This window comes from Moschus berezovskii, chromosome 11, assembly GCF_049115385.1.
Source record: "Moschus berezovskii isolate FMDL1 chromosome 11, NW_MosBer_1.0, whole genome shotgun sequence".
In the NCBI taxonomy this organism is placed as follows: Eukaryota; Metazoa; Chordata; class Mammalia; order Artiodactyla; family Moschidae; genus Moschus; species Moschus berezovskii.
Genome location: NC_142470.1, coordinates 81,793,360 through 81,802,838, shown reverse-complemented (window position 1 = coordinate 81,802,838; position 9,479 = coordinate 81,793,360). Strand labels below are relative to the sequence as shown.

Genomic DNA, 9,479 nt, shown 5'->3' with positions numbered 1-9,479 from the left:
GAGGGGAAGAGGCGTCTGATTGGGGAACACTCGCCTGCTTGTCTGCAGTTGCAGTGAGATCAGGATCAGGGTCTACTGGATCCCAGACCTCATGATTTGTGGCCATTGCAACACCCCTGCAGTGCCGGCTGGGCATTGCACCTCTTTGTCCCAGGTATGGGACTCAGAAATGTCTCCAGCTTCCCTTGGATTGGCTCAGGTTGTAAGGTCTTTCAGATGTCCCAAACCTGGGAGGTTATGCTTTATGCAAGCTTCTATCAAACACAAGCTCCTGCTCTGGGTGTAAGGACTGCTGAGGGCCAAGAAGGAAATGTGCAGGCCTGTGCTGACCCTGCGTTCAGGTCTGTGGTTTCACTAACATTCAAGACTCATGGCTTTCTTTTTTTATTTTTAATTTGATAGATAAGTCTAGTTTCCATCTGTCACCATACAAAGTTATTACAGTGTTATTAGCTATAGGCTGTACATTATATCCCTGTGACATTTTTATTGAAGTACAGTTGATTTACAGTAGTGTGTTAGTTTCAGGATTACAGCAAAGTGATTTGGTTATATATGTGTATATATATTGGAGAAGGGCATAGCAACCCACCCCAGTGTTCTTGCCTGGAGAATCCCTTGGACAGAGGAGCCTGGTGGGCTATATGTGTCTATCTATATATATATAGATACGTATACCTATATACACATTGATATGTGTATAGATATGTGTATATACATACAGGCTTCCCAGGTGGCACTGGTGGTAACTCGCCGGCCAATGCAGGAGACATCAGAGATGCAGGTTTGAACCTGGGTCGTGAAGATCCCCTGGAGGAAGGCATGGCAATCCACCCCAGTATTCTTGCCTGGAGAATCCCATGGACAGAGGAGCCTGGCGAACTGCATTCCATGGGATCACAAAGAGTCAGACACAACTGAAGTGATTTGGCATGCATGCATATATATATTTATATACACACACACATACATGTATATGTATTTATTCTTTTTCCAATTCTTTTCCATTATAGTTTGTTACAAGATGTTGAATGTAGTTGCCTGTGCTATACAGTAAATCCTTGTTATTTATCTATTTTGTGTGTGGTAGTGTGCATCTGTTAATCTCCTAATCCCAATTTATCCCCCCAACTCCCCTTCCCCTTTGGAAACTATAAGTTTGTTTTCTGTGTCTGTGAATCTGCTTCATAAATAAGTTCACTGTGTTCTATTTTAGATTCCACATATAAATGATATACAATATTTGTCTTTCTCTGTCTGATTTACTTAATGTGATAAACTAGGTTCATCCAAGTTGCTGCAAATGGCGTTATTTCATCCTTCTTTATGGCTGAGTAGTATTTCATTGTATATATTAATATATGTACCACATCTCCTTTATCCATTCGTCTGTTTATGGACACTTAGCTTGCTTCCATGTCTTGGTTATTGTAAATAGTGCCACTGTGAACATTGGGGTGCATGTATCTTTTAGAATTAGAGTTTTTATCTTTTCTGAATATATGCCCAGAAGTGGGGTTGCTGGATCCTATGCTAGTTCTATTTTTAGCTATTCAAGGAACCTCCATACTGTTCTCCATAGTGGCTGCACCAATTTACATTCCCATCAACAGTGTAGGAGGGTTCCCTTTTCCCCACTCCCTCTCTGGCATTTATTATTCATAGACCTTTTGATGATGGCCCTTCTGACTGGTGTGAGGTGACACCTCATTGTAGTTTTGATTTGTGTTTCTTTTAATAAAATCACTGCAGATGCTGATTGCAGCCATGAAATTAAAAGACGCTTACTCCTTGGAAGGAAAGTTATGACCAACCTAGATAGTATATTAAAAAGCAGAGACATTACTTTGTCAACAAAGGTCCGTCTAGTCAAGGCTATGGTTTTTCCAGTGGTCATGTATGGATGTGAGTGTTGGACTGTGAAGAAAGCTGATTGCTGAAGAATTGATGCTTTTGAACTATGATGCTGGAGAAGACTCTTGAGAGTCCCTTGGACTGCAAGGAGATCCAACCAGTCCATTCTAAAGGAGATCAATTCTGGGTGTTCATTGAAAGGACTGATGCTGAAGCTGAAACTCCAATACTTTGGCCACCTCATGCGATGAGTTGACTCACTGGAAAAGACTCTGATGCTGGAAAGGATTGGGGGCGGGAGAAGAAGGGGATGACAGAGAATGAGATGGCTGGATGGCATCACCGACTCGATGGACATGAGTTTGAGTGAACTCCGGGAATTGGTGATGGACAGGGAGGCCTGGCGTGCTGTGATTTATGGGGTCGCAATGAGTTGGACACGACTGAGCGACTGAACTGAATAATTAGCAGTTTTTGAGCATCTTTTCATTACCTATTGGCCATCTGTATATGTCTTCTCTGGAGAAATCTCTCTTAGGTCTGCTGCCCATTTGCTGTTTGTCTTTTGTTACTGAGTTGTATGAGTTGTTTATATGTTTTGGAAATCAATCCCCTTGGTTGCATCACAGATGTTTTCTCCCAGTCCATAGGTTGTTTTATCATTTTGTTTATAGTTTCCTTTGCTATGCAAAAGCTTATGTTTGATTAGGTCCCATTTGTTTACATATTTATTTTATACCTGGAAGTTTGTGCCTCTTAATCGTCTCCCTCACTTGCCTCATAGCATTCTCTTTTTTTATTTGTTTTTGGCCATGTGGCTTGCGGGGTCAGTGCCCAATCAGGGACTGAACTCAGGCTCTCGACAGTGAAAGCACAGAGTCCTAACCACTAGACCACCAGGGAATCCTCCCTTACAACATTCTTAACACTCTTTCTTTTGGTTGCTCCTGCCCTCCTCCCATCCAAGCTAACCCTAAACCTAGGGTTTAGACATCATTATAAGTGCTCAGTGAGGGTAAGAACCTTCGCTGGTTTACTTTTGGATTCCCCATGTCTGGTACAAGGTGAGGGCTCAGTGGATGTTTTCTAAATGAACGGTTGATCGAATGAATTAATGTTGAAACTGCATAATCACTTAGTTTAACCTCCTGATCTGGACACCACATCCCAAATGAGTGGAAATGTATTATATTTTCTAGGTTTTCTGCCTTCCTCTCTTCTCTTTCTTCCTCACCCCCAGTTGAGATCCCACCCCAGGATCGGAACTTGGGATATGCCTGAACTTTTTCTTAAATCTAGCTGAAATCTCTCATGCTGCAACTTGAGACAGTTCTTTTTGCTGTGACCTCAAAGCAAACTGATGATGGGGTTGGGGAAAGGTATTGTTATGGGTTGAATTGGCTGACTCGTGTCCCCCTAGAATTCATATATTGATCTAGCCCCCAGAACCTCAGAATGTGGAGATAAGACTTTAAAGAGGAGATTACAGGAGAATGAAACTGTTAGGGTGGGCCCTAATCCAATCTGACTGGTGTCCTTTCAAGAGAAGGATGTCTGGACACACAGAGGGGCACAAGAGGTGCCTGCACAAACCGTAGGCTGTGTGAAGAGCCAGGAAAAAGGCAGCTTAGCTGTCTGCATACCAAGGAGAGAAGCTTGAGAAGAAACTCAAGATGCTGACACCTCAATCTTGGACTTCCTGCCTCCAGAACTGTGAACAAGTCCATGTTTGCTGTGTAAACCACCAAGTCTGGGTATTTCATTATGGCATTCCTGCTGCTGCTGCTGCTGCTGCTAAGTTGCTTCAGTTGTGTCCGACTCTGTGCGATCCCATAGACGGCAGCCGACCAGGCTCCGCTGTCCCTGGGATTCTCCAGGCAAGAACACTGCAGTGGGTTGCCATTTCCTTCTCCAATGTGTGAAAGTAAAAAGTGAAAGTGAAGTCGCTCGGTCGTGTCTGACTAGTAGCGACCCCATGGACTGCAGCCCACCAGACTCCTCTGTCCATGCAATTTTCTAGGCAAGAGTACTGGAGTGGCTTGCCATTGCCTTCTCCTAGCAAACTAATATAAAACTTGCCTGGTGGCTCAGATGGTAAAGAATCTGCCTACAAGGTGGGAGACCTGGGTTCAATCCTTGAGTTGGGAAGATCCCCTGGAGGAGGGCATGGCAACCCACTCCAGTATTCCTGCCTGGAGAATCCCCATGGACAAAGGAGCCTGGTTCCCAAGAGTCACAAGAGTCAAGCTCCCCAGAGATGTCAGCACGGCCTCAGCGGCCCAGAGGTCGACACATCAGGAGAAATCAGATTTGCAGGGAGAAAAAGCAGCCAAAGAGGCTGCTTGTTGGAGATTAGATCAGATTAGACATTTCGTAAGGGCTGCACATCTTGGGGATTGAGGACTTGGCGGGGGTCGGGGGGGATGGGTAGAAGGGAGGGCGCAGGGCGATCAGGAATGCAGCAGAGACCCGGAGGCTCTGGACAGGAATCAGCTCAGAGAACAAGGAAGAGCCCAGGGTCAGAGACCACTGCCATGAAAAACAAGGCAGTGCCATCTCCTCCTGGAGTCACCTTTCAGTGGTGGGATTTGATCTTGTGAGAAGTGACTGAGGGTAACACACTCACCCTAGAGTGGCAGTTCTGGGTCACGCTGGGGCGAGGGGCCAGGATGGATGGAGGAGCTAAAATGGAGCTGCCATCTCTCCTGGGCATGCGGCCACTAGGATGTCTCTGGAGCACTTCAGCCCCCTTTCTTTCCACTGCTGGAGACCCGCTCTCTCTCCTCTCAAAGACGCCATTGTGAGCAGATGACCACTGGGTAGGGAGACACACACAGGAGGAAGATCCTCATTCGTAAAGAGTTTCTCCTACCTTTGCATGGACATGCAAGAAGGCCGTGTTCTTCTGCCCCTAGTGTCCGTGTCCGCCTGGCTCAGACGCAGGAACTGAGGCTGGACCCTGGTCCTGCCCCCATCAGTGCCGCTGGTCTCTTGGTCCTGGGCTCCAGGAACAGCCTCTCTCCTCCCACCTCTCTGTCTCCCCGCATTTCTCACTCCAGGCAGAGACAGAGGAGAACCTGTGCCTGCAGCTCCAACTGTGTGTCTGAGGGTCACAGAGCTGGGTGGGTGCGCTTCAGTATCGGGTGACCCCAGGCCCCGAAGAAAGAAGAACATATCATGAAAAGCTTCAATATCATCAAATTAACACTCCCATTTTCCTGATGAGGTTGTTGAGACCCAAAATGGAGAGACAGTCTGCTGAAGGTCACGTAGGGTTGACTGAATCTAAAAGATGTTACCAGAGACATATATCATCCCATAAAGTAATAGCTCAATTCCAGTTGTTGTTTTTTTCTGCCTAAGCATGCCAATCCAGTCTATATTTAAAAAGTCAGTCCTTGAAGCACTATATTATCCCCCTAAGTACTCTATGTCAAATAAAATTCTAACATGAAAATAGATGCAGAGTTTCCTCCCATGAAACCACATCACAGCGAGTGGTCACTTCTGGGTCCCAGGCTGGGTAAGAAACATCAACATGGTAGGTGGGGGACAGGCTGACTCTGGTGGTGAAGCATCTGAAAACCAGACTATTCAGAGGGGAAACTAGGGAAGCTCAACTTGCTGAAGAAAATACTGAAGAGAACCATGGCAGTGAGCTTCGGCTGCTGAAGAAGGTTGACGGTGGGAAAGGCAGGAGGGGGTCACCTATGTATTGTTCCTTAGAGCAAAATTAGGACCTCCACCTCCTAGAAGTCAGATTTAAGTCCAGAGAAGAAAGAACCTTCCAGGCTAGAAGGGGGGTTTTCTTTCTCGTCAGTCCTCTTGGGAAAGGATTGCCTTAGCTTAGGTTCCTATAACAAAATACCACAAGCTGAATGGCCTACCTAACAAACCTTTATTTCTCACAGTTCCGGAGGCTGGAAACTTGAGGTCAGGGTGCCAGCATGGTCGGGTTCTTGGTAAGTGCCTACTTCTTGGTTTATAGACGGCTGCCTTCTCCCTGTATCCTCACATGGCAGGGAGAGAGAGATGGGTCTTGTGTCTCTTCCGCCCTCATGACCTCATCTAACCCTAATTACCTCCCAAAGGCTCCACTTCCAAATACCGTCATGTTGGGGATTAGGGTTTCAACATAGGAATTTGTAAGAGACACACACATTCAGTCCACGACAAGGGTCTTTGGTAAGATATAATTGATATTAATAAAAGAAAGGCTATTACCTTGTAGATGTTTCCCTCCGAGAGACCAAAAACCTCCTCAGAGACTGAGTATTTTCCATGGTGGGGTTAGCATTCTGCAGAGAAGGCAGAATTGTAGAAGTCCTAGGAGACTAGGGGAGGGGAGGAGGGAGAAGGGCTCCTGAGTGCTGGGCGTGGTGGCACTTCTCAAGAAGCGGGAGCTGGCATTTGGGCCTCAGCCAGGGGTAGGCAGGACCTGGGTTCTCTGGCTATCACGTGGTTCTGCTGCTTCCTGTGTGGGAATCTGGGAGTCATTCTTCTGAGCACACAGGAGAGGAGCAAGCCCACAGTCATGCTGTGGTTTCCTTTGTACATGACGGTTGCAAACCCACAGTGAGCATCACACATGGCATATTTTTGGACAGCATGATGACAGTGGCACGTTGGCCCCCAGGCCTCTCCGCTGGAAGGGAGCAGAGAGGGATGCAGTGGCAGAGGCAGCACCGTTGCTGGAGAAGAAACTCCACGTATTTGCACCCTGTCATTCTCTTCTTCCACCCACGTTAGCTCTCTGAAGCAGAGCTGCAGCATATGGTTACATAGGCCGTGCACTGCACAACTCCGGAAGGTATTTTTCACCACCTGTGCAACTCTTTTTAAAAAATTTTTATTGGAGTATAGTTGCTTTACAGTGCTGTGTTAGTTCTATGATAGAGCAAAGTGAATCAGCTATGCATATGCTTATGTCCCCTCCTTTTTCCATTTCCTTTTCATGTAGGTCACCACAGAGCATTGAGTAGAGTTCAATACACTAGTTTCTCCTTAGTTGTCTATTTTTTAACATAGTATCAATAGTGTATATATGTCAATTATACACTCAACAATCTCCTGATTCATCCCACCCCTACCCTTTCCCCCCTTGGTGTCCGTACATTTTTTCTCTTGTCTACATCTCTAGTCCTGTTTTGCAAATAAGATCATCTATACCAGGGGTCGCAAAGAGTCAGATACGACTGAGCGACTGAACTGTTTTTCTAGATTCCACATATATGCATTAATATACGATACTGGTGTTTCTCTTTCGGACTTGCTTCACTCTGTATGACAGACTCTAAGTTCATCCACGTCTCTAACTTGTGCAACTCTTAACTGGCAGCTCTCTGTGAAGTCAGAGACCACAGGAAACCCAGGAGCCACTCCCAACTGCCATTGCAGAAAGATTCATCACCTTGAGAGGAGCAACTGACCTTTTCACAAACATCGGTATGAGACTGACAAGATTACAATCACACAGTCAGTGAAAGATGGGGTCCCCCTGACCCCAGTTATCTTCTACCAGTGGTGACCTTCAGGAAAATTACAAACTTTTCACACCAAGTTTGGTATCTTTTCTTTTTGTTGACATCACTCAGAAACAACCAGTGGAATACGCTGATGGAATATATTGCACATTTACATCCCAAAGTATAAGTTATGGGCTTAATTTTAGCCTAATGTGACTTGAAATGGGAAACCATAGTTGCAAATAGTCCTGAAAGTGATTAAACTCCAGTGGGGGTTGGGGATAATCGAGACATGACAGACCCTTACAATAGCTCACGCCACACAGTAGGCTAGTGAAATTACTTACCTGACACACAGTGTATTTTCTGAAAACTGAAAATGCACTTAACATCTTTGCAGCTGATATGCCAGAGATTTTTTTCCTATGGAGAAGAACATTACATTTTTAAATTATTTGTTATATCTTTTTAAGTTGCAAGGAAAATCTTGGTGATTTGCCAGTACAACTTCCTGAACTTGTACTGGAGGAAGAAAAGTCTCTGAAAAACAAAAAACAAAAAACCTCCCTTCTTGGTTTTAGAAGAGAAATTTGGAAAGAAGAATGATAAACTGGTCAGGAGAAGGATTGATGTGACCAGAGCCACAGGAATGAGTTTAAAATAAGAGTATCCTGGTTTCCAATGAAACTTGGGATGGGGATTCCTTAAATCACTGAGAGCTGAACTTTATTTTGACTTTATTTTGGTGAAACCTGAAACATTCTCCATCTTTGGATAAGAGGAATAGAAGGGAGTAGTGAGTGGATGGCAAATGTGTTTTGAAGACAGTATTTTTTTCCATGAAAAAATTCTTGATCCCACTACCCCACCTCATCGATCTGCTTCCCTTTATGGCAAAACTTCTCGAAAGTTCACTGTTCCCTCTTGAAACCACTCCACTTCAAGCTTTTGCCTCCACTACTTAATAAAACCAGGCTTCCCTGGTGGCTCAGTAGGTAAAGTATCTGCCTACAATGCAGGAGACCTGGGTTCAATTCCTGGATGGGGAAGATTTCCTGGAGAAAGGAATGGCAACCCACGTCAGTATTCTTGCCTGGGAAGTCCCATGCATAGAGGAGCCTGGCGGGCTACAGTCCATGCGGTCACAAAGAGTCAGCATGACTGAGCGAGTAACACGCTTAATAAAACCACAGGACTCCCTGGTGGCTCAGACAGTGAAGAATCTGCCTGCAATGCAGGAGACACCAGGGTTGGAAAGATCCCCTGGAGAAGAGAATGGCTATTCACTCAAGTATTCTTGCCTGGAGAATTCCATGGACAGAAGAGCCTGGTGGGTTACATTCCATGGGGTTGAAAAAGAGTTGGACACAACTATTGACTAACACACACACACACTTAATAAGAACCACACTTGTCATTTGTTATCAAAGGCCTCTACATAACTCCATGCAATGGTCAGCTCCTAGTTCTCCTCTCCATAGGCCTATTGGCTGTTTTTGTAATTTTTTTTGGCAGCATTGAGTCTTAGATGCGGCACTTGGGATATTTAGTTTCAGTATTCAGGATCTAGGTCCCAGTGTGTAACTGCGTGCCCACTCAGTGGTGTCCATCTCTTTGTGACCCCATGGACTGTAACCCACCAGATTCCTCTATCCAGGGATCAAGCCCAGGCTCCTTGCATTGGGAGCATGGAGTCTTAGCCACCGGGCCACCAGGGAAGTCCTTGTTTTTAACAAGGCTGATCATGCTTTTCTCCTTAAAACACTATCTTTCAGGATCCTGCAGCCTCTTTTTTTTTCTCCTCAGCCTTTCTCTCTCTACTTGAATACCTAAGGGCACTTTCAGTTCAGTTCAGTCGCTCAGTCGTGTCCGACTCTTTGCGACCCCATGAATCACAGCATGCCAGGTCTCCCTGTCCATCACCAACTCCCAGAGTTCACTCAAACTCATGTCCATCGAGTCAGTGATGCCATCCAGCCATCTCATTCTCTGTCGTCCCCTTCTCCTCCCGCCCCCAATCCCTCCCAGCATCAGAGTGACTTTTCCACTGAGTCAACTCTTCGCATCAGGTGGCCAAAGTATTGGAGTTTCAGCTTTAGCATCAGTCCTTCCAATGAACACCCAGAACCGATCTCCTTTAGAATGGACTGGTTGGATCTC

The 9,479-nt window shown here is 45.6% G+C and overlaps 1 long non-coding RNA gene across 1 annotated transcript; it reads right to left on the bottom strand.

Moving 5' to 3' along the window:
* Positions 1-368: 368 nt before the first annotated feature.
* LOC129539500 (uncharacterized) lies at positions 369-6,279 on the bottom strand. Its single transcript, XR_016038697.1, has 3 exons — positions 6,079-6,279; positions 4,481-4,669; positions 369-882 (listed from the first exon to the last, which is right to left on the bottom strand). It is a non-coding gene; the product is annotated as an uncharacterized LOC129539500 (long non-coding RNA).
* Between the last annotated feature and the right edge of the window lie 3,200 nt (positions 6,280-9,479).